A 25,452-nucleotide genomic window follows, 5' to 3' on the forward strand; every position below is an offset into this window, starting at 1 on the left:
AGGAAAAACCACCTGGCTCATCCCTCTCCATTTCTGACACAGTGTCCTATGCATAGAGACCTCCTCTCTTCTCTCTCCTTCACCAGGTCTCCATAGAGCACCCCTTTTTCCAAAACATGACACTTACTTTGCCAAAGAATTTCTCACCTATTCTCAATCCCAAGAGATTTTGTTTGTTTTTCTAAACCTCCTCTATTGCCTGGAGGAAAAAGGAGTGTTTTCATTTTGTTTTGTAACATCACCCAATCCACATCACACTCTCCATACAGTTCCATGTCATGCCCAATTTACACACCATCCAGGGCCCACAGAAGGACAGGACTGGGCCCCAGCCTAGCCAAGTGATAAAACAGCCAGCCACTTTTCTCTGCCCACATCAGTGTCAGGGGCCAGCCAGTCTTGGCCTGATGGGAGGGGACCTTCTCCACAAAGCTCTCTTTCTCTGGCCATTTCTGAATTATATAGAATTCCCAGGGAGGAGCCTTGGTCTCGCTCCTCCACCAAGGCCAAAGGGTTCCCCAGGCCCCACCCAGTTTCTCAATGTGGGAACCACCCAGCTGGCTGCCTCCCTGGCTCACAGGCTGCAGAGAGAAAGAAAAGGGCTCTTGAGAGTGGCTTTGAGTTCCCACGCAGGAAGGTGCCAGCTCGAGACAGCATGGCTTTGTGCTTGACAGAATCTGTCCTCTTACCAGGCAGAGGGAAATCATGTCCTTAGGAGGGATCAGAAAGACCAGTGAGGATGATGGACTCATCCCTGCCCCAAGCAACAAACTGCAAACATACCTGCCTTTAAGGGGAGAAGGCTCCTGACCCAAACTTAACTCTGAGAAAAGCTGTTCCCAGCCTTCTCCAAGACTACCAAAGTTCTCTCAAACCCCACACACCAGAGTTTCTCTACCTTAGTAACTGTTGATTCAGAAAATATCCCCAAACTAAAAAATACAATACATCCTAATTTTGTTCTTAATCTACATATATTTAAAGATAGAGAGATCCCCGTAGATGGGCAAGATACTATGTATAATAAGACTTATGCATAATAAGACTTATGCAGATCTTTTTTTCATAAGTGCAACACCTCGGAGATATACAGATTACACTTTGTCTTCTGCCACTAGTAGAAGACACAGGCTATAGCAAATGGGAGAGCAAAAGCAAAGGAGACTAGAAAGTCCTAGACATTTGTTTGGACCTTCATAATCATTATTACTTCTCTCTGTATCAACTGCTGTTCTCTAGAATTTTAGGCTCAAAGCCTCAGACAGTTCCCAATGTGTATAGACTCATGGACATTCAGAACTTGTAAGGGACACATGAGATCATGCAATCCAGCAAACTGATGATTCACAGTCCACCATATGTGTGTGTATGAGTGTATGTGTGGGGGCGAGGGTGTAAGGTGTGTGAGAGTAAGTACATCTGAGTAAACGTGTCAATGTGTGTATGGGTATGAGGATGTTTGTTTTTGTAGGGAATGGAAAGAAGGCCTAGTGAGGATCCCCAACACCCTAACCGATACCCCCAAGAACTTCTGTAAATTAAATTTAAAACTTTGAAAACAATGGAGCAAATTCAAGCTAATTTAATCTCACCACTTTACAAATGTGGAAACTGTGACCTGCTGAAGAAAGGGATGTGCCAAATAGTTTTATGTTGTCAGAGCTAGAAACCAGGTCTCCTGGGTTCCAACTGGTCCATGATGCTTTGCTGCATTACCAGTAGAATCACTCTCACCATTCTTGAACATCTGTAGTATTCACCTAAGGGGTATGCTGTCCAGGTTCATCTCTTTAGAAAATGTGCCCACTCACTTATGCCCTCCTACTCCCCAGTCCCTACACTTATCTCATTGCTCCAAATATTTATCTCACCATTCATTATGAAAGTAACACATACTCAATTGTATACAATTCAGTCTCCACATTGTATTAAATCCACATAAACACATTCTGCAGGAGTTCTCTTGCACAGCATACTTTCTGGCAACAACTGATTGGTCTCCAGGGAGAGCAGCTGAACTAAGATGGGCCAGTCAGAGTTCTTCCCTGAGAGTACTGACAACAGAATAAAGAAAGAGAGTCATCCCTTTCTATTCTAAGCTGTAAAATTCATCCATGAAGACCTGAGGACTCAAGTCCTTCTAGCTTATTGCCTTCACTCCCTTCTTAGTTTCCTTATATGCAAAATGTAGATATTGATGTATTATGACCCAAGATGGCTGCTTCTGTCTCTCCCATCACATCTGCATTTCAGCCAGCAGGAATAAAAAGGCTAAAGAGGAAAAAATATTTGTGTCATTTCCCCCTTAAGGAATTTTCTCAGGGGCTGTCATATGACACTTCCACTCAAATCTCACTTGCCAGAAAATAGTTATATGACCACATCTAATTTGAAAGGAGCCTGGGAAATATATCCTTGAGTCTAGGAAGCCAAATATATGACTATAAATTAGTAGCTTTTTAACCATGGAAGAAGAGGCTGGATATTAGAAAATAATGTGCCCACCATTATTATCATTTTTACTTTTAACAGTTCTGCCATTTTTTCTAGTGGTTACTTCAGCTGTTCCAAGTGGAAAAGGTGGTTTTCTCAGAACCTGTTCTCCTTTCCCCACTGTCTTCTTTGCACTTAGTGTTTACGACTCCAAACTAGTGGTTTGCAGAGATGAGGAGAATAGAATGAACCTCACTTGGAAGTTAGGGCCAAACAGATCTGTTAGAGAATTCTGGAACAGAACCTATGGTTCAGTTTGTCTCTTTCCTAAAGAATTTTGGCCCTAACCCTAGCCAGGCTGCTGGCTCACAAGAGATGACAAGCTAGAAAGTGTGAATGACTCAGTTCCTACACATGCTACTCCCACCCCCATTTTATTAGGGAAATATCTTCTGACAGGACCTTCATAAGGGCAGGTCTGATCCACTCATCATGCGTTTATTTATTCAACACATAGTTTCTTTGGAGGCAGGATGGTGGTTAAAAGGACTAGCCCGAGTCAAATCCTCTGGGATTTGAAACTACCTGGTTTCAAATCCCAGATCTACAAGCCTGGGGAAATTACTTAACCTTCCTATGACTTGGTATCCTTATCTGAAAAATACAGATTTCTGTACCTGCCTCATAGGACTTTGGGAAATTATAACAGGTAACCCAGATCAGACATATAATAGTAAGAGCTCAATAAATGCCAGCTATTTTATCAAGTGCCTACTAGATGCCAGGATTGTGCTAAGAGTGTGGGAAACATAAGAGTGAGTCCTTGCAGTTATGGAAGCATAGGCACCATAGGCTTGGAGCTACTCTGGATCCAGTGGGAGCAATTGGCAGCAGCATCTGAGCACTGAGGCCTTTTATGAAGGAAAGAGCAAGATCCTGGAAGCCAGAGGGGTCATGGGAAGCAAAACACCCTACTACCTTTTTCTTTTCTCTGCCCTCCTCCCTAAATAGATGACTTAAAGTGTTTGTGTGCACCATGCATTGAGATGGTCCTAATTCCATGCCCAGGGAGTCCCTTTATATCAGCTCTGCAATGGTCTGGCTGCCTCCTTGAAATACCAGCAGCTTTCAGCAACACCAAAAGCCACCGAAAGGAAAGAAGGGGGGGAGGAAGGAAGAAAAGACAAAGCCAATTGTCATTTTCACTGAAAAGACAATAACAATGAACAATTCTACTTCCACAGTGTCCCTTTTTTCCCATAGTACACAACTGATTACTTTAAAAGGAAAAAAAAGCTAATTTAGAATCTTGACATAAGCTTTATTTTCTGCATCTACAAGGTGATCTTTCAAACATTTATCTCATTCCTCATTATAATAAAAGTAATATGTACTCATATAGAATTCACACACCGAGAATAAAAGTAAAAAGCAAATGGCACATACATACACACAGTAGAGTCACACCAAACACATTTAATATGCTCAGAGGAAAGAGAAGTGAAGAGAGCCAGAGATAAGCAATTTAACTAGTGCAGGAAGTTCCTCCCTCCTTTCTCCTCAATGAGAAAATACTCAAGAGGAGGCCCAAGAAGAGAGATGCATCCCCTTCTGTTCCAACAGGAACTGATAACAATTGAGGGACAATTAGCATTTTACAACACAGTGGGTAGTTCTCATGCAGCGTAGCCCCATAATACAGTCTAATAGTTATTTTATCTGGTGGTCAATGGAAAGACAAAAAAAATCTGTTCTTCTTGGAGGAAAACATTGAGAGATGTTGGAACTTTTATACTGTCTCTTACAGGTGATATTAGGGGATTTCCAGGGTAGTTTTCACCACGTGCATCATTCTGATCTTACTGCTCATAATTTAGAACCAAATTCATAGAACATACAACCCCTTCCCCTCCTTCCTTCTGTCCTCCCTTCCTTTCTTTTCTTCCATTATTCTTTCTTTAAAACCAATGAAATAATACCTTGCATACTATTTGGCAATTCTCACCTAACAAATATCTTGATATATGTTTCCATCATCATGGAGTAGTCTATAGAACTAAAGTTTATTAAACCAGGCCCTGCTGACAGTACAAAAGTGCTACAAAGTCTTGGCACACATATCTTTGTATACTTGCTCAGGATTTTTGTAGGATAAGTTCCTTGAAGTGCATTGCTGGGTCAAAGGGTATGCACATTTTAATGTACTAAATGGCCAGTTGCCAGATATATACCAGTGTGTGCTCTGGTGTATATTCACTTTCTTCCCCATAAGCAGTCATTTAAAGGCTCTAACTTGTTTTTTAGTTTTTTATTTTATTTTTTTAGTTTTCTGGAAGAAAAGTAGATCAATCAAAGTGAGGGAAAGTAAAGGTCAAGGAAGGCTTCTAAGAGAATATGACTGTTAAACCAAGGCTTGAAAGATGGCCTGATTTTCAACACAGATAAATGGGCAAAGCACATTCCAGGTAGAGGCTAGAATATGAGGTCAAAGAGGCTCATGGGGCATGGCTGAGTGGTCCATTATATCTGGGCAAATCATTGGCCATAGGTCATCTTTGCCTTAGCTCTCATGAAAGGCTCAGACACTTGAGTAAAGTGCACAAAAATATAAGGAGTTACATTGTTTTGAGAGAGAGAGAGCATGAGTGGGAGAGAACAGATAGAAAGAACAAGCAGACACCCCACTAAGCAGGGAGCCCAACGTGGTGCTCTGTCCTAGTACCCTCGGATCATGACCTGAGCAGAAGAAGGCAGAGGCTTAACTGACTGAGCCACGCAGGCACCCCAAGTAGTTACATTCTAATGGGATAAATGAACATGGACAATGGATAGAACACAAAGCCAACTAACTACATTACATAATAAATGGTAGTAAGCACTATAGGGAATAAGGATCAGAGAAAAGGGACAGAGAATGTTTCTTGGGAGAGGAGCAGGTTACAGTCTTCAATAGGTGATCAAGAAAGCACTCACAAGAAGGTAGGGGTGAGGGGATTTTTTTCCTTAGAAATCAAGCCCTGCAGATTTCTGGGGAAAGAGCATTCCACAGAGAAGGTACAAAAGGAGAAAGACCCAAAGGTTTGAGAGACTCTGGTAAATTTGAGGAAGAACAGGGAGATCACATGACTCGAGCAGAGCCAGGAAATGAGGGCTAAGGTCTGAGAGGACTGGATGCTGGCAGGCTTTGCAGCCATTATAAGGGTTGGGCTGCTTTTCGGAGTTAGCTAAGAAATCATTGGGAGGTTTGAGCAGAGGAATGACACAGTCTGACATATAGTTTAAGGAGATCATTTTGGCTAACAGATGAGGGCCCAAATGGGGAGATCAGTCCAAAAGTTATGGGAATAATTCAGGTGAGTGATGGTAGTGACTTGGGCCAAAGCAAAGCAGTGAGGGTAGGAAATGGCCAGATTCTGGATATATTTTGAAGGCAATATATCCATAGGTTTTGCCCATGGATTGGACACAAGATGTAAAAAATAAGGAGTCAGGACAACTGTTAAGGTTTTGACCTGAGCAGTTGGCATGATTAAGCTGCCATTAAGTGAGGTGGGGAACACTTTCAGGGCAAAATTTGAGGTCTTTAATGTGTGATTCTTATTAGACATTGGAGCGGAGATGTCCAGTAGGCCATCAGATATGTTAGAAGGAATTCAGGGAGAGGTTAGGGCTAGAAATATAAATAGATGAGTCATTAGCATGTAGATTGTTTTAAGACTCATTAGACTAGATGAGATCACTTAAAGGAATGAGTGTGGACAGAAAAAAGAGAAAAGGTCAGAGAACTGACCCCTGAGACACTTTAATGTTATAAAGGTGGAGACCTCCCTTAGGAGGTGGAATGTGGGAGGCCAAGCAAAGCAAGTATTTGATTGACTATTGTTGCTAAGTCAAGAAAGATGAGGACTAAAGCACTGCCCACTCGATCTTCCCTGGAACACAATGTATTACTTTTAACCAAGTGCTGGTCAAGCCTCCCTGGCCTGGGATGGAAAGCATATTACTTTGCATATTAGCCCCCATGTACTGAGTAGATGGTTTAACTTCCATAGAAATATCTTATTTCCAAGTCCTAAAGTAGGATTCCCAACAGAAGGAAGAGTACATATCATGTGCAGAACACTAGACTTAAGAATGGAGTCAAATGACCTGAGTTCTAGCCCTGGCTTACCCATTTGCATCTTGGGTGACCTTGAGACCACCTCTAGCTCTCAGCTTCTTCAAATGCAATATGGTCGATGATAAGCAGAGGAGGCCTGACCAGAGTACCACTGAGATGCTTTTCGTATCCGCTACTCAAAGCTATAATTCAAAGACACTTCCCTCTCTCTCAATCCAGTCTAGCTACGTAATTTGGAGGCTTCCTTGTTCAAAATGCAAGAAAAATGTACCATTGAAGGTACTATAACATAAACTTTTCCTTTCTTCCACGGTCTCTCTAACTTGTCATGGTTTTTTTATTTGCTATTTAACATGCTAATTACAAATGTTAATAAACAAATTTTTAAGTATAAATTTATTTATTTATTTATTTATTTATTTATTTATTTATTTATTCATGAGAGACACACACAGAGAGAGAGGCAGAGACATAGGCAGAGGGAGAAGCAGGCTCCATGCAGGGAGCCTGACGCAGGACTCAAACCTGGGACTCCAGGATCAAGCCCTGGGCTGAAGGCAGGGGCTAAACCACTGAGCCACCCAAGCTACCCAAATTTTTAAGTTATTAACATCAATTTTACCACTTGCTTTTAGATTATGCAATGCCAACTTTATATGGATATATAAGAGCGTTTAGCTCATCCGCAGAATCAATGAAATTACACAGTTCATTATTCATAGCTCACATAGGCATATGTATATGTGGCTGAATAGTGAAAATGTGGCACAAAACTAACTCACCTGTTTTATTCCACTTCTCAATATGCATGCATTCTACCAACTTTCCCTACTTTGGCTGACTGATGAGTAAGGAAGGACTGAAAAAAAGAACTATTGGTTGGTTGCCTTATCTTTTCCTTTCCTTCTCTGTTATCATTTTCAGCAGAAGTTGTTGGCCAGCAGGAAAGACTATGAGAGAATTTCTTGGTTGTTTTTCGTAGAACCCCATTGTCTTCTTTCTGCATTTGAAGCAAGTGTTGGTTCATACAGCAAGCATGGCCTCTCAGGGTTGTCAGCACTCCCTACTTATTCAGCCGTAGATGTCACACACTTAGCTTGTACTCACTTTGAGTCTCACTGAACTCCCATGCATCCACCTGAATCCCAGGTCCACTGGGATTCCATTCTCATGGGGCATCAAGGAGGCTGTCTGCGAACAGGAAGACAAGGAACGGCAGTGGACATGCACATCGCACATAGCCCCTTTGCTCATGTACATGCTCCATTGTCACCACTTACTCAACACAGACTCAAACGTGAAATTATTAAGGACTTCAGAGTGGCAATAGCAGAGACTTAAACCAAGCACGGGGCCCTTCTGAGTGTGGAGCTCTGTGCACCCACTTAGGACACACACCCAGGAAGCCCACCCTACTGTAAGTCTCCCTTTGCAAATACCACCATGGCACTGATCACATTGCCCATGAGGCTTGCTCTTCCTTGTCTGTCTTCCCCATTAGACTGCAAGGCATTGGCTCAGTTATAGTACCAGTACTTCGCACAGCACATGATGCATAGCAGTTACACATCAAATGTTTGTGGGAGAAGTATCACTATAAGAACAACTCAAAAAAAAAAAAAAAAAAAAAAAGAACAACTCATTCTCTAATGCCTAGCCCATAACCAATAGTGGATCTTTTCCTTGATGGTTCCCATCTCCTCTCATTTTATCCATTCAGCATCTTCAGAAGCTAAGTCTGAAGGGAGAATAGACACTGAAACAGAAAATTCATTCATCCATTCATGCAATCAGTAGCCAGCACAGTGCCTGGCACATAGCAGATGTTCAATGAATATTTGTTATGAGTAAGACACAGTAGTCTGATGGAGAAGGCAAATAATTCAGCATTGAAAATGCAGTCCAGTGAGTTGTATTACAGGAACTCATTGAAGGCCCTATGGAGACAGAAAAAGGACAGCTAACCCAGCCTCAGGGTTGCTCAGAAGAGGTATCTTCTTAGAGGATAATGTGCTCTGATTAGAAAGGCCTTCCAAGCAGACCAAGCAGCACATGGGAAGGCCTCACGATATGCAAGAATATGTCTACCTTGGGCACTCTATACCTTTGGAGCCAAATGTGATGGAAGAGGCAGAGAGAGATGAGGCTGGAAAGAGAGGTAATTAGGACACTGTGTAATAAATGCTATGACAGGGGAACAAAGTTCTCTATAAGAACAAAAGAATGAGCTGCTAATTTCTTATAAGGGCAATTACAGTTGGACTCAGTCTGATGGATGAGTAGGAGTTTGCCTCAGAGAAGAGTATGCATAGCATCCTAAATGAGGAGAATGGCCTAGAGTAATATAAGAGCCTTTTGTCTTTAAGAAATGGTAAGAATTCAGTGTGGCTCAAGTGGGGAGGGTGCTGAGATGCAAAATAAAAATAACAGCTCACATGTATTGAGTATTTACTATGTACCAGGCATTGTGCTAATGCTGTTGAATTAACTCATTCCCTCTTAATGATAATCTTATGAAGGTGGTATTTCTATTATCCCCATTTTACAGATGGGGAAATTGGAGGTTAAGTAACTCGGTCAAGGCCCCGTGCTAGTTAAGTGGCATATCTGAGAGTTGAGCCCAGGTCTATGAGATTCCAAAGCACATGTTTTGAAATATTAGCTATCCTCTTCCCAATGTTGTGTGGCACTAAAGTCAAAGCAGTCAGTCAGCTTTGGAGGAAAATGGTGAGTTTAGTTTGGGGCATCCAAAGAAGGTTCTGAGAAGGCAGCTGTACATATATATTTGGAGCCCAGGAAAGATGAACAGCTGTAGCAAAGATCTGGGAGTCATCAATAGTTTTTAGGCACTGAAAGAAAGCATGAATATGGATATGGGCCTAGGACAGAACCCTCTAGTGCTTGGACATTTCAGAGCCAGATCGGAAGCAAAGAATGCCAACAAGGAGAAGCTAGAGAGGTAGGGAGGCAAAACAGAGGGGTGCAGCCTGCAAGCCAGTGGGCACCAATGCCACACATGCTACAGAGGCAGCCAGTCAGAACTGCAGGACTGCAAAGCGGCCTGTAGGTTTTGCAAATGACCTCACAAATGACCTTGTGCAGACCAGTTTCCTGAGACTGGTAGATAAGGAGAAAGAGACAATTGATAGATTTATAATGAAATTTAGTACAACTTCACACTTTTCACTATTCCTGAAAAAGAAATTCATCCTTTGTCAACTACATTTCCTGATTTGGGGTACAGGAAAATGCAGTCACTGCAGCAAGACGTCAGCTGTAATTTGGCTGTGCAGTATTTGGCAAGCCACTTACTTCCCTTCTTGAGGCATCAGTTTCCTTGCCTGTAGACAAAGGTATTGGAAGAGACATACTCCTAGGTTTTCTCCCGGATCCAAAATTCTATTCTCCTCCATTCCAGATGCTCTTCGGGGATGCCAGTGTTGATGGGGAAGGTGAAATAGGACTCAGGTGCAGGGAAAGAGAAGGGCCCCCTTTAACTGCTGCAGCTGCCCCATGGGGCTTGTTTCTTCTCGGTCTTGTTTGCTCCCCGGTCCTCCAAGGCAGCTATTGGAGCCAATGATGAGAAACACATGTTTCTGGGCAGCCCTGGTGTTGCGCAGTGCCGCCAAGGGGAGGGCAAAAAAGAAAAGGAAAAAAAAGAAAAGAGAGAAAGGAAGGAAAGAAAAGAGCTTTGGTATTCTCAGCCTCCACAGACAATTCCCCCATTGATGTGCTGTGAGTCACGGCGGGCCGCCAGGCCATCGCGGTTTCTGAATCACTTCCTCCAAGAGGGGCTCTCCACTTGTTCCCCTGGCTTTGGCCAGGGCTGGAATGCAAGGAGGTTGGGCCCTTCAGAGTGCCTCTGACTGCTTTCTTCTTTGCTGTAACTCTAGCAACAGAGGTAGATGTGCCAGGTGGCAGGACAGGGGGCCTCAATGGAAGATGGCAGAGGAACAGGTTGAACTTGCTATTCCGACTGATAGACCCTCTTACAGCACTAAAACTCATGCCTCCCTCTCGAGTGAGATGGAAATGAAGTAAAAACCCAGATTAAAGGCCACAGTTTCCTGCAGTGGGCACCAGACTCAGCCAGATCTGGATTTTCCATCTTCTCCACCTTGATTCTCTGGGTATGTGAACAAGGCTGATCTCTTTTGGGTAGAGGCAGACATAAAGTTGATCTTGACCATTCCTTCACAACCCAATTAGGGTATTTTAGACTGCATCTCTTGATCTCCCATCTTTTTCATTTCCATTGTGAAGGACAAGGATATTAACAGTCCAAGATGGCCTCACCTGAGTAATGATATTCAAGTGAGAGTCTGTATTAAATTCTTGCTTAGGATAAACATCGTTCATTCAACAAAAAAATTGTGCTCACTCTGAGCCAGATTCTGTGTGGGCATCAGGGATTCTGAGAGGAAACTGACATGGTTTTAACTGGATAAAAGAGAAAGACTGATGAATCAACAATGCAAATTCAATATGGCAGGTGCTCTGGTGGAAGGGTACAGAGGAGATCATCAAACACAAACTTGGAAATGGGGGAGCTCAGGGAAGGCATCCAGAAATATTTGTTGAATTGAATAAGGCAACATTTTTGTGCCATTTCCCTTTGTCTAGCCAGTAGTGCTTTTCATCCCCCCAGGACTTTCCAGAAGGTCAGTACCTTCACTGAACACTGGAGATAAGACCTACTCTCAGCCCTTATGAGATGAAGTGGTCTCTCCTCCATGCCAACAGAGGACACTGTTTCCAATGACCTTAGCCGTTCGGGAATATACTAGAATGCCGCCATCTTGTGGGCAGGCTGAGCCATGTTCATTTTACAACTCTATGCTCCTGGGGCACTTATCAGAGATGGGTTGACCTGAAAGCAATGCCTCTGATTGTAGTTACAGATGAAGGGTAAAAGCAACACCTTTTAAGAAGTCCCTTTGTCCACGTTTAGCTAGCTGGTCTCTCCTTAAAGAGGCGGTTTTAGATAAAAAGCTTCTTTAGAGCAGGCACCATATCTTAATCTTCTCTATGCCTCTCATAGCCTCTACCAGAAGATAGGAAATAGGTGCTCAGCGCATGGATGTTAGATGGAATCACTCACTATAAACAATCAGCCAGAATAATAGTGCCTTGTACCACTGTGTCCCTAGCACCTAGCACAGTGCCTGGACCTACAAAAATATGTTGAACAAATCCGTGAAATCAGACTCTTGAAAGTAAAGCTCTAGAAACAGCAAACATTGTTTGCTGGAGGAGAATAGAGACCTTGTCTCTATTGTCTACTAGAACCTCCTCTTTCTTGGGTGCAGCACAGAAAGGTACAATGATTTGCCCAAGGTCACACAGCTAGTCTTAGAGCTGGGACTGGTAGGCGTGTCAGCTGACTTACCATTATGATTGCGTGGCAGAGTCAGCCCACACTTACATGAGAAACAAAGTAAAGCAGTGTATCTGTCTAGAGGAGGCGCTTGTCTAGAGTTATACCTGATAGAAGAGCTTTCCAGTGGGAATTTCTGAAAAATCTTCACAAGGACTCTAATACTGGCCTGTGCTTCTGCATAAATAAGGAAGCTAGCTAGTGTGCTGAATATAGAAGTGAAGGATATCTGGTAATCCAAGGAATATAGAAATAGCTGAAATGCAGTCACTAGACACAGAGAATGTTATGCAGAAGGTGCCACAGCCATATTTTAGGGGCCACGTGGGGCCTTTGCCTCCCAGGAAAGCTTGTAACCCATGTCCTGATGGTGTATGAACTTGAGCTTCAGAGTGGGTAATGGTTATCCAGGTGGAAAGAGCAGCTTAGCCCACATGTCAGAACAAAAGATCTGGCTATCTCCCCCAACACACCCCCAATGACCTCATTCTCTCCAGGTCACCCTCTGCCCAGTGTCACACGGATTTTTCTAACAATCCCCTGCTTAGACCATCAGTGGCCCCCCATTGCCAACAGGACACACTCCAAATACCTTTGCCTTCCTTTTTCATCTGGCCCACTCCACCTCTCTAGCCATATGTTTCATCCCTTACCGCCTAGCCCTTAACACCTTGATCACACTGTTTGCCTTCCAGTCCTAGACTCACCACCACTCATTACCACTGTGACCTTAAGGAAATCACTTAACTCTCTGCACCTCCATTTCCTCATCTGTAAAATGGAGCTCTCAGTAACATCTACCAGACTGGACCATTTGAGAATTGATTGAGTTCTGTGTATGAAGCCTCCAAAATAGTTCCTAGCACATGTACATTGTCAGTATATGTTAGGGATAGTTACTATTACTATCACTAAATCCACCATGCTTCCTCCCTATGCTTGAAAAGTCTTTCCCTACCTTCTCCGTGAGATGGACAACAGCTCACCCTTCAAGAACCAGCTCAGTGTCCCCTTTTCAGCCACAGATGAAATTAATTGCACCCTCATCTTTGTATACAGCCTACTGCAGGTTCATAGAAAAGTCATTGACACCCTGAAACTCCCCATCAGTCACACAGGGGTAATGGCATCTATGGATCATGATGCCTCGTGGATCAGATGGGTAACTCCATAGTCGTCCCACAGGCTGTACAAATCACAAAGCCCTTGAAAACATGAGAGATGTGTATTTTTGTAATTTGAGAAGGAATGTCAGCTGCCCTGCATCTGACCTGACAGAGCAGGGCCAGCCTGTCCCTCGCTGTGGTGACCCAAGACCCAGCCTCCAGCGGCAGTGCCCCTCCCTCTCATACACACTAGGTCCCTCTGCAGCCCTGCTCACCCATGCTTGCTTCCTGGGTACTGGCAGCTCCTGGCCCTCCCATTCCGGGAAAGGCAGGCACTAATTGTTGTTAGCACAAAGAGCCTGGGGAGCCCCAACCACCTCTTCACTGCCCCCTTCTTCCTGTTTCCCCCAAATTCAGCCACCCTGGCTGCCCTCATCTCCCCAGTAAGTTTCTGCCTTACCTTTAAAAAGCATTTTGTTTTTGTTTTTGTTTTTTTTACTGTATTTGCCATAAAATGGAAAGATCCCCTCCTGGATCTCCACTCATTCTCCCTTGCTCCTCCCTCCTCTCCCACAGCTTGTTTTAATGTCCTTTAATAAGCCTTCCTCCATGTACTCATTAAGCATTATGTGAAGCACGTCCTCTCTGCAAGGCATTGTGGGAGATTTCAGCAATGAAGAAGATGCAAACCCTGCGCTAGGTGGAGTGGAGGGGCAGCAAACATTTGTTGAGGGTTCTGCTCAATGCCAGCACCATGTCAGATACTTAGGTTACTCCCCTGAATTTGCACACCTTGGAGTAGATTCTATTACATAATCCCCACTTGATTGCAGACACGACTGAGATTAGGGAATTTACCTGAAGTTACACCACTACTCATTGGCAGAGATAAAATTTAAAACTTGCATCATTTCCCTAAACCGTACCTTCATGTAGCACATGGCACAGTAAGAGAGGTGCGTACAATAACTGATAAGTGGGATCCAGAGCCCAGGGATAAGCATTCTGAAGGCTGTGTCAGGTCAACTATCATCTGTGTCAACTATCTTTGTCAACTATCATATATGCCCAAAATTGCCGAGTTTCTCCCATATTCTTTTGCCTCAAACTTGCTGGAGAGAACCACAGATCGAGCATTTGAGTTATACGATGTCTCCCTGTTCCCTAAACCAGACACCAGAGGACTGGGTGGCACCAAGAATGCTAGCAAAAACTTACAAAGAATGCATCGCACATGAGAGTGTCGAGTAAATGCTTTATGTGCGCTAACTCAATACAACAACCTGATGAAGTTAGTACAATTATTATCAGTGATAAAGAAACAGGTAGAGAGTGAAGAAACTTGCCTAAGGTTACACAGCTAGGGGGCAGCCCAGGTGGTTCAGTGGTTTAGTGCCGCCTTCAACCCGGGAAGTGATCCTGGAGACCTGGGGATCGAGTCCCACGTCGGGCTGCCTGCATGAGCCTGCTTCTCCCTCTGCCTGTGTGTCTGCCTCTCCCTCTCTCTGTGTGTCTCTCATAAATAAATAAATAAAATCCTTAAAATAAAAAAAAAAAAAAAAAGATTACACAGCTAGAAGTGGCTGAGCTGGGATTTGAGCCCAGAGAGGTTGGCTTTGGAATTTGGGCTCTTAGGGACTTTACTGTACTGCCTCTTAATGGTTTAAAATGTAAATACTCTATGGATGGGGCACTTGCTGTGTGCTGGACACCGTGCTAGATGCTGGGAATACAGTGACAAATAATTCCACATGGCCCCTACCCTAACATAGTCCTATCTCAGGGGAATCAGCTAGCTATAAACTGGCAACTTCAATATAGTTTGACCAGTACCCTGGAGGCCAGTGGGGACGAGGTTAGGCGTGGGCTCTAGAGTCTGCCTGAGTTAGAATCTCTGTTCCTCCACATCCCCATGGTGTGATCTTGGGCATGCTAATAAATGTCTCTATACCTCTGTAAGGTCAGTATCTACACCTCAGAGCATCATTCTGGGAAGGATTAATGAGATAATATGGAGAGTTGGTTACCCTAGTACAACGTATTACTTAGGTTTGATTCCTGATTCCATCACTTGCTAGCTAGGTGACCTTGAGCATATTACTTCTCTGTGCCCCAGCTCCCTCATCTATAGAGTGGGAACAATAGTATCTACCTCATAAAGTCATCATCAAAATAGAATGGGTTAAGGTAAAACATGGAACCTGTGGGCACTTATTATAGGATAACTCATTTTTAAAAAATATTTATTTAATTGATGGAGAGAGAGAGCATGCATGCACAAGCAGGGGGAGCGGCAGGCAGAGGGAGAGAGATAAGTAGGCTTGATCCTGGGACCCTGGGATCATGACCTGAGCCAAAGGCAGATGCTTAACTCACTGAGGCACCCAGGCATCCTGATAACTGTCATTAATAGTTGAATCTATCCTCCCAGATATCACCAAGTGTTACCACTAAATCCACCATGCTTCCTCATGCTTCCATCTCTTTGTGCATGCTGTTCCCTATACCTGGAATGCCCACCCCTGCCTTCTCTCTCAGATGGACACAAACCTCATTTTTCAAGGTTCAGCTCAACATCCCCCTTTGCTGCTTCTTGTAGCCCCTGCAGGGGAGGTTATTTATCTCACCTTTGCACATACCCCCTGGTTTCCACCATCCTCCCTTGTGCCTGGCAAAGACAGCTAAATGCTGAGGAGTCTGTGACACTTTTTTTCTACTTCTACATTGAATTGTGTTGCTTAGGATCACAGAGGATTGTTAGTGGATTCTAAAGTTTAGTAACAAACTTGAAAATTAGATGCCATATAAGGGAGTTCTCAGAAACTGTCCCCAAATATAGTGTCTATCTATTATTGAAGATGCAGTTTAACCCATTTTTAATATTACTATTAGGCCATTGTGTAATGTTATATATTGGGCTATACTCTAGGGCATGTTGTTTTCTAATACAAATCATTTATATTCTGGTTGGGTGTATTTTGTTTGTTTCTGAGATCCTGAAGAAAGAATTAAAACAGGTATTTAGCAGGAACTGAGAAACAGTCTTACAACCAATCCTACATTCTGTCCTGTATTCATGCTTGCATCTCTCACTGGCACCACCTACCCACTGAGGTCTGCCTGGACAAGACTGTCTCTAACTAGGCAGACTGAATGTGAGTGGCCCCTGACTGAAGGGTCACTTGGCCCTGGTGGCAGCAACCTTCCTTGAGCTCCAGCCAGCTCTCTACTTCTAACTAGCTTCTACCCCTCCCCCCTCAGGTACTTATGGAGCCTCTGATTCCTTTCTATGTCGCAGGAGAATTAAAGGTGTCTCCAGAGGGCAGACTCAGGCTCTCTCAGGCTCAGGCTGACAGGGTGGGAGATATTGGAGGTGGAGAGGATGTCTGTGAGGTGGTCTCTTCCCAGAAGTCCAAATGAGAATTGGGCAGAAGCCTCCCACCTTCCTCATCAGCTCTCTCCTCAACCCAAAAAGGTCCTCAGAGATGGTACTCCAATTCAAAGGTGATGCCCAGCTGCTCACCAGCCCCTCCCTCTGCTTTTCTCTCTCTCTCTCTCTGTCCTCCTCCCACAATCCCTTGAAGTGGAGAAGGCCAACTTTATTCTTCCTCTTCTCTGGACTTCCCTACACCATGTCTTTCTCCGATGGGCATTTGCCATTATGGTTCAGCCTAAAAAGCAACTTATGCACCACTAACTATAATATGAGCTAGAAAGTGGTAAATGCCAAAGACATTTGATAAGGGACAGGAACTGGAAAATTCCAAGGAGTGGACCCCACCCCTAGCATAGAGAAGCATACAGGTCAACAAGGAGGAGAGGGCTAGGCCCAGCATCTTGGGGCAGCCTGTTTTAAGCTGGATATTGACCTACGACCAGGAGAGAGAGAGGGGGGCCCTTCCAAGAGTAACACAGCAGGGCAAAGGCTCAAAGACAGGAAGGCATGAGACAAGTGGTCCTGTTGGGATGGTTTATGGGGGACATGATGGGGACCAAAGGAAGATAAGGTAGGAGCCAGGCCATAGGAGGCTTTGAATATGGAGTCAAGGAACTTGATTTGGGGGTTGCTTGAAGAAGTTGCCAATGATAGATTCACTTTTTAAATCAGGTAAGACTGGAGCCAGGCTTTGAGAAGGTGAGAAGATACCTGAATGAGCAGATAGAGTTGAGAGTAGGAGTTAGAGTCCAGACAAAAAAAAAAGATGAAGGGGAGTAGAATGGTAAGGTGCGTGAAGATATAAAATAGACAATAAGTTTGAGGCAACCTGGCCAGTCCAGGCTGCTCCTAACAGACTTACCTGGTTGCTGTGACAGCCTAGTGTCTCAGACATGAGCCCAGCAGGAAACATCCGGGCATTGTAGCTCCTGGTATGGGTCCCAGGAGCTGGCGTTAAAGCCAGGACAGGCAGGTCCTCTGCACCTGTCCAGGTAAGCAGATTCTGGAAGAAGTCATGGGCAAGGCCAAACAGGTACTGAAGGTTTGGTGTTACTTGCTCACAGAAAATACCTATCTCTTTCTTACATTCCACGGGCCAGAGAGCAAAGGGTGGGAAAGGAAGCCAGGATATGGAGACAGATATGTTTCCTAAGCACTCACTCTAATCAGCAGGTGCTATTTGCATATTAGAAAACATGGGGCTCAGAGATGTTGAGCAATTTTCTCAATGTCACATAGCTAGCAAATGGCAAAGTAAGAATTTGCACCCCAGTCTTTCTGGCTACATCCACTCAGGACACTGTCTTCTCCAAAGCATGCTTCTCACCTCCTGACCCCCAACCTATCTCCTCCTGCATCTCCTGACTGAAAGCTCTCTGCCATGGAGGAGCAAACTAAAATTGTCTCCTATTGGAAGCCCTTCCACAAAAACATAGTATCAGCCTGGTCCTTGCAGACCCTGTGCCAGGATTTGGTTGGAAGTAGGGTCCCAATATCTTTGTCTTAATTTGTTTTCTTACCTTCTTCTTATTTTTTTTCTTACCTTGTATTTTTAAAGGAAAGAAGGAAAAAATGTACAGGGCTGGGAAAAAGCAGTGACGGGAAGGCAACTTGATAACTGATGATTTTCTGAGTGCTTCAGCCTGAAGGAAGCCAACAGCTGCAACATATTGGTTACATGGAAATCATTAAGTCATTCTGGGAAGGAATGACAAATGTGTGTGCCTGTGTATATATGGTAGACATGTGTTTACGTATGGAGTGAGGCACCCACAGAGGGAACTACTTCAATGCTGCATCCAGGCCAAGAGAAGAAAAGAGAAATTCAAATAAAGCCCCATTGCAGGAGATGATTCTGAAAATCAAATTCTTGTTTAACATGAAGCTTGAGCTTAAAATTTAGGGGAAAATCATCTATTCCTTGACATCTAATCTGATAGGGCCTCCCTTTATCAAGAGGTGGCATGGTGGGGTGAACCAGCCTGGACAGGGTGTGAGATCTCACAACTAGGATGTGATTCTGAGGAAATTTCTCTCCCCTTTTGGGTCTCAGTTTCTCAAGTGTAAAATGAGGGAGTTTGACAAGGTAATCTCTGACATCACTTCCTGCTCTGACATTCTGTCAATGGGCAATAAATTCTTAGAGCATATATTCTGAGACTGAGCTACTGCTCTTAGAACAGAGCTGCCCGTTCCCCTCACCTCCACCCAAAAAAAGGGTTTCCTTTAATAAAACCAGATTTCTATATAAATTTCATTTGCTTAGTTGCATATATCTGTTTGCATTCACAATTATGTTATGCCCCAAAACTAACTCCCCAGGGTATAAGACAACTAAAGAAAAACAATTAGTTACTTCCAACAAAGGTGCTTACTTCCCAGACCTGGGTGCACAGAAGGACTGAGCATATCATGGTTCATGAGACAAGGAATTACATTCTTCAGTCTTGGCCTCTGAACTAGTAATATATGGACCTGGAGGTGCCTGAACCCTCATGAGGTCTGTCCCTGGACCATAGAGAAACCTGCCAGTCCGTGCTACTTTAAATGTGTGTGTTGGGGTGAGGATTACAGGAAGCAGAAAGCAGGACCTACCTAGTTGTTGGTCAGACCTAATTTAATCTTCTTGACCCTAAAGGTAGATACAATTTTCATCTCTGTCTTGAAGTGAGTGGCAGAGGGTGGACCCAAACTGGTTCTTCTACATTCTGGTAAGTATGCTCTTAACCATAACACTCTAATGCAGGGTCTCTTAACCTCAGCATCATTAATATTTTAAGTTAAATAACTCCTTGTTGTGGGAGTGTTATGGACTCAACGTTTTCATCTCCCCAAAATTCATATGTTGAAGCCCTAACCTCCAGTGTGATGGTATTTGAACATGGCATTTGGGCTTTATGAAATAATTAGATTTAGTTAGGTGAGGAGGCTGGTACCTTCGTGATGGGATTTGTGCCCTTATAAAAGTAGGAAAAGAGAGATTTCTCTCTCTGTTCACATTCACACACCTGGGAAAGGCCACATAAGCACACAGCAAGAAGGCAGCTGTCTACAAACCAGAGAAGGCTCTCACTAGGAACTGAATCTGTCAGCGCCTTGATCTTGGACCTCCCAGATTGCAGAACTGTGAGAAATAATTGTCTGTCACTTAAACCACCCAGTCTCTGGTATTTTATTATAGCAGCCCCCAGCTGACCACAACAGGAGACTGTCCTTTGCTTTGTAGAATATTTAGAAGCATCCCTGGCCTCTACCCATTAAATGTCAGTATCAATCTCTTTAGTTGTGACAACTAAAAATATATCTGGATATTGCTAAAAGTCTGCTGAGGGAGAAAACTGTCTCCGGGTGCGAACCACTATTGTAATATCAAGCCCACAATAGGAGGAGAAAAGGGCCATACAACACCATACTCAAATTCAAGTCTAAGGAATGAGTCCAGAGATATAGTTGGGTGTGGCATCAGTAGCAGTCAGGAAAGCAGAGAGTAGGTCAGGAACATGTCAAGCAAGTCCATAATTTCAGATATGAACAAACTAAGATAGTCAGAGTACCCCCTTTGTGGTGAGATGTTAAGAATGGCTAAATTGGGGCAGCTGGGGTGGCTCAGGGGTTTAGCGCTGCCTTCGGGTGATCCTGGAGACCCGGGATTGAGTCCCATGTCAGGCTCCCTGCCTCTCTCTCTCTCTCTCTCTCTCATGAATAAATAAATAAAATTAAAAAAAAAACAAAAAGAATGGCTAAGTTGATGGAGTGCCTGCCTGGCCCAGTCAGTAGAGTATGTGGCTCTTGATCTTGGGGTTGTAAGTTCAAGTCCTACATTAGACATAGAGTCTGCTTAAACACCCACACACACTCACAAAAATGGCTGAATTGGCATACATCTGAGCAGGCACTGTTGACCCTTAGTTCAAAGCCTTTTCATTCATTCACTCAGGAACTGTGTGTCAAAGTCTTGCTCAGTTCCAAACAGTAAGTTGGCCCTGGGAAGCCAAGATGAATGAGCAGTGCCTTCTAGGAGTGTGCATTCTGTAGAGAGAAAAGAATGTTAATAATGACATTGGTAATAACAACCTTACCCAGATGTCAGATGGAGATCTCCTGATCCTTTAGGATCTAAGAAAAATTCCTTGGCCTCCCTTGGATTTTTGCTAATCCCTGGTGGACTCATCTTCTCTACTACACAGTCTTTGGGGCACTGGCATCCTGCAGGCCATATCTCACAGCACATCAAACAAAACATCAAGTTCAGCTGCTTCTCCCACTCCCACCACAAACAGCAATCTCTCCCATAGGAATGGTGTATTTAGTAAGTGCATGGACAACCATAATCGGGTCCCAGGAGGGGGTCTCATATCATGACACAGAGTCTTCCTTGCCCTCCCATCTTCATCCTCAACTCCCTTCCAGTTCACCAAATCTCCAAATTTCATTTTCCTGTGCAGGCCATTCCCTGCCACCCAGGAAGCCTTGGCTCTAGCTGACTCCAGGCCCTTAGGAGGTTTACCTTCCATCTCAACCACTCACCAAAGTGTTTTCCCCACAAAAACTTCCCTCCCTAAAGAGAACTGTGGAAGCAGCTATTAGAAGTTAATAAATAAATTCATACCAATGTATTAGGACTTGGTATTCATAATATTTTGGGAGCTCTCCCTAATGTTAGGCAAAGTGCTTGATGTGCATTATTTCATTTAATAATAGAATAGGACAATTACAATCCCGTGCAGTAAACACACAGCTGAGTAATTCAGACCATACTCTAGCATTCAAATTTCAGTCTAATAGCTATATGACCTTGGGTTTTTCACTTCACTGCCCTGTGCCTTTTTCTCCTTCATTTGTAAAATGGGGGTAATAGGAGTATTTCCTATTCCTGTTAGAGTTGTGGTGGAAATTGAAAGAGTAAACAAAGGTGTAAACTGCAGAGAACGGTGTCTAGCACTTAGTACATGCTCAGCAAATGTTGGCTGTTACTTAATCACTGAATAATTAATAGAGGGATTTGGGATTGAGTATGCATATGACAGGGACAGATCTCAGAGCAGGGAAAGGGGGTAGGGTTCTAAAGGATGAGCAAGAGTTTGCCCCTAGGAACATCTGATGCCCTGAATTTTATGAAATCAAGCCCTGCTGGTTATGCCTTAACCTTGTCAGCTTTCCCTCTTGGCTTTCCCCATCACTTTCTCATTCCCACAAGGTTCAGTGAGACACTTGGGAAAATATTTTCCAAAATAAATTTCAGTCATTATTTGACCCAAACCACCCGATTCTGTGACCCAGCCCTGTCTACTAATGTTACCACCCTGTCCCTATTTAGACTGAGGTTTTATAACTGCCCAGCCCTCTACCAGGGCTTCCCTGTCCTACCACCTCCTGCCTGAGTCATCCTGTGATGTCACAGTCCTAGCTTTATGATGTTGGCCAGTGTGGTTTCAGGAATGACTATGGATGGGAACAGCCTTAGGCCCAGCTGTGAAACCAGTCACATTGTGTTCCACTTCCCACCACCCCATTCTTCCATGATGTAGTGGAAAGATCAAGTTCTGAAAGTCTTAGTTACCTCCAAGCTCTGTCTTTTCCCTGCATGACCGTGGACCACAAGGGCTTTATCCAAGTCTTAGTAAGATGGGAATGTTTGAGGATCATTTTAAACACCTAAGAAAAAGCGTCTGTGCAGGTACATAGTAGAGGCCATCAACATCTATCAACACAATTCTTGTTCATTAAAAGCCACTCCAAAACTCAGTGGCTTAAAAAACAGCCACTGGGTGGGAATTAGCTGATGCAGATGGGCCCAGCAGGTCTTAGCTCCACATCGACTAGCAAGCCAGCCGAGCGGTCCTCAGCAGGGCAAGGGCAGAGGGACAGGAGGACCCACCTGAACACACAAGTATGTTACTCCACTGTTGGCCTCATGCCTACTAGCATTCCATTGGCTAACACAAGTCACATGGCCACATCCAAAATTAAGGGCGGGGGATGATACTCCTCCTTAGTGAAGGAAACTCTAAAGGCACCTGGCAAAAGGGTGGGATACAGAGAGGGGTGAGGAGTTAGTAACAACGATGCAACCACCAACAACATATGGTCAGGACATATATGTTTCCTTATTTCCAACTTCATTCTGCCACACACACATACCCAGGGCCTCTTAGTTTCATGTTCATCCAAACTCACTGCGAGGGGGAGAAATAGGTGAAGGGGACTAAGCAGTACAAATAGTAGTTATAAAATAAATTAGTCACTGGGCAGCCCGGGTGGCTCAGCAGTTTAGTGCTGCCTTCAGCCCAGGGTGTGATCCTGGGGACCCGGGATCAAGTCCCACGTCAGGCTCCCTGCATGGAGCCTGCTTCTCCCTCTGCCTATGTGTCTGCCTCTCTCTCTCTGTCTCTCTCTCTCTCTTTCTCTCTTCTCTCTCTCTGTCATGAAAAAATAAAATCTTTTAAAAAAATAAAATAAAATAATAAGTCACAGGTATGAAAAGTACAGCATGGGCAATATAGTCCATGATATTGTAATAATGTTATGTGGCAACTACACTTATTGCATAGCTATTGTGTAACATATACAGGATTGAATCACTATGTTGCACATCCAAAGCTAATATAACATTTTATGTCAACTATACTTCAATTTTTTTAAAAGGGTTTTTTTCTTTAAATTCGATTAGCCAACATATTAGTTTCAGATATAGAAATCAGTAATTCATCAGCTGTGTGTAACACCCAGTACTCAGTCACATCAGATACCATCCTTAATGCCCATCACCCAGTTACTCCATCCCCCCACCATCTTCCCTCCAGCAACCCTCAGTTTTTTTCCCAGGGTTGCATCTCTCATGGTTTGTCTCCATCTCTGATTTCTTCCCATTTGGTTTTTCAAAAAAAAAAACTCACTGTGAGGAAAGAATATAAAATTCACAAGCTCATCATATAAGTAACCGGTATGGGTTGGATAGCACTTCAGTGTTCAAAGGGTACTACTTTTCTAACATCACTACCACCAACAACAAAAATCATACTTGTTAGTATTTACTGTGCAGCAAGCTTTGTGTTCAGCCTCTATTCTATATGTTTTGTATATTTAATCCTTACAGCAAAACCCCATAAGATGGTACATTCTCATTTTTCTTCTTTTTCTTTTTTTTTATTTCTTTAAAATCAATTAACACATAGTGTATTATCAGTTTCAGAGGGTGAATTCAGTGATTCATCAGTTGCATGTAACATCCAGTGTTCATTGCATCAGATGGGCCCTCCTAAATGCCCATCTCATTTAATGGCTAAAGAAACCAGAGCTTTGAGATGTTAATCAACCTCCCCAAGGTCATACTCCAAAGGGGCCTTACAAAGTCAAGTCTCAAGTGCATCTATATTGCACCAAAGCTGTGTTCTTCCCATTAATACCTTTGAGGACAGAGTTCTAACTAGGGACAAAACTTCAAGTCAAGTGTCCCCAGACTTCAGTCATCAGTCATAGCCGGTAGCTTTTACCATATTCATGTACTACCTATAACTGTAATGCATACAATTATTGATTATTCTTTAAATTTGATCCATTTTAACTTAAATATATTTTATAAGAAACTCTATGTGACCACCATAAATGGAAAACCAGCGTCTCCTGCCTTAAACAAACGAAGGTTTACAAAAACAAAGCAACATTATGAAATTCATGCTGGAGACCCTTGTCTGCTGTGAGCTCCAAGAGCAAGTTAGAAGTTGGCAGGAGTGGGGAGGTAATAAAGAACATGAAGCTGAGATTCTTCTTGATGGAATCTGAAGGCTGGAAAGGTCACTTCGACAGTAACCTTCTTATAATGGACTCCAGTCTACAAAGTGCTACATCTAAGCATCACCAATATCCTTGCAGGGACCACCAGGAACTCCAGCCCAGCCTCATATGCCTGCAACCTTAGAGGAAGAGCAGTAGGTTCAGAAAAGACCACCAAGAGATTTTCTTGGAGGTCCTTTGAGTCCTTTCCTGCTGACCCTTGGGTTTGGTCTTCATAGACTGGGAGAAGGGGCATTCTTGATAGCCTCTTCCAAAGGCAAAGGCCAGTTTTCCTCATGACATAGAGAATAAGTGGAAGAGGCAAAACAAGTGACCAGACCAACTGCAAGCCTGTAGTGGTCATGGGGACATACATACCTGAGCTGATTCAAGTCCAGAAGAGGTCCACTTGGTGGCCCAGCCACACAGGGCAGGGGCTTTGGGGGAATTAGCCCTTGTCTTTCACCCTGATGCTTCTTACTGTCTGTGCAAAACCGCTTGCCAAAAATCCCTCCCAGAAGCCCAGCAGGTCTCCACTCATATCAACCCACCATCTTGTCTCCTCTGAAATAGAACCACAAAGGGAAAGGGACATTCATTATGTGCTGTCCCTGTACCTCTGCAATATCCACCTCTGTTCTTCCCACCATGTCTTTGTTTCTCAGACTCTGCCCACAAAGGCAGTCCCATCAGAAGTACCTCAGCCCTTCACTCAAACCTAGGAAAACCTCACCCAGAGTTTGCAGAGCCTGAGATCTTCTTGAGGTCTCCCTGTCTATAACACTGCATTTGCAACCCTTCTGGAGCACCTCTTATAATACATTCGGCTGTCTTTATTCATCTATTATCCCAAAAATGTTTGTGCAGATAAGTTCTCAGGAAATGTTTAAAACTCAGATATAAGCCTTTATTACAACTGCCAACACCAAGCGTGTTAGTAGAATCTCAGTCCACGGCAATCCCTGGTTTAGTCAGATGTAAGAAATGGAACTGGATTTTTCTAGGGTTCAACAGATTTTCTACTTCAAGTACTGGCATGGACAAAACCCAATCAGTTTGAGGTTCCCTCCCCTTCTCCTAGAGCCACACCAGAGTTTTGGAGCTTTGGTTAGTTCCAAGGTATTGGGGAGGGAACAGTTAACATCAATGTCATTGGTCCAACTGGCATCCACTGAGATGTCCATCACCTGTGGAGTGGACGGTCCAC

The 25,452-nt window shown here is 43.6% G+C and overlaps 1 protein-coding gene and 1 long non-coding RNA gene across 7 annotated transcripts in view; one reads left to right on the top strand and one right to left on the bottom strand.

Moving 5' to 3' along the window:
- Nucleotides 1-21,846, bottom strand: part of LOC144323824 (uncharacterized) — a 32,947-nt gene extending 11,101 nt beyond the window's left edge. The window contains exons 1-4 of one of the 3 annotated variants that reach the window (XR_013389167.1): nucleotides 20,552-21,846; nucleotides 18,016-18,132; nucleotides 17,335-17,475; nucleotides 16,915-17,183 (exon numbers count right to left, since the gene is read on the bottom strand). This is a non-coding gene — a long non-coding RNA (uncharacterized LOC144323824). Of the gene's footprint in view, nucleotides 1-16,914; nucleotides 17,184-17,334; nucleotides 17,476-18,015; nucleotides 18,133-20,332; nucleotides 20,525-20,551 lie in introns of those variants that run through there. The other 2 variants (XR_013389166.1, XR_013389168.1) reach the window with 2 other exon arrangements.
- SYN3 (synapsin III) overlaps nucleotides 1-25,452 on the top strand; it is a 453,214-nt gene that overhangs the window by 316,017 nt on the left and 111,745 nt on the right. The gene's annotated exons all lie outside the window — the stretch shown is intronic.

This window comes from Canis aureus, chromosome 11 (assembly GCF_053574225.1).
Source record: "Canis aureus isolate CA01 chromosome 11, VMU_Caureus_v.1.0, whole genome shotgun sequence".
Taxonomy (NCBI): domain Eukaryota; kingdom Metazoa; phylum Chordata; class Mammalia; order Carnivora; family Canidae; genus Canis; species Canis aureus.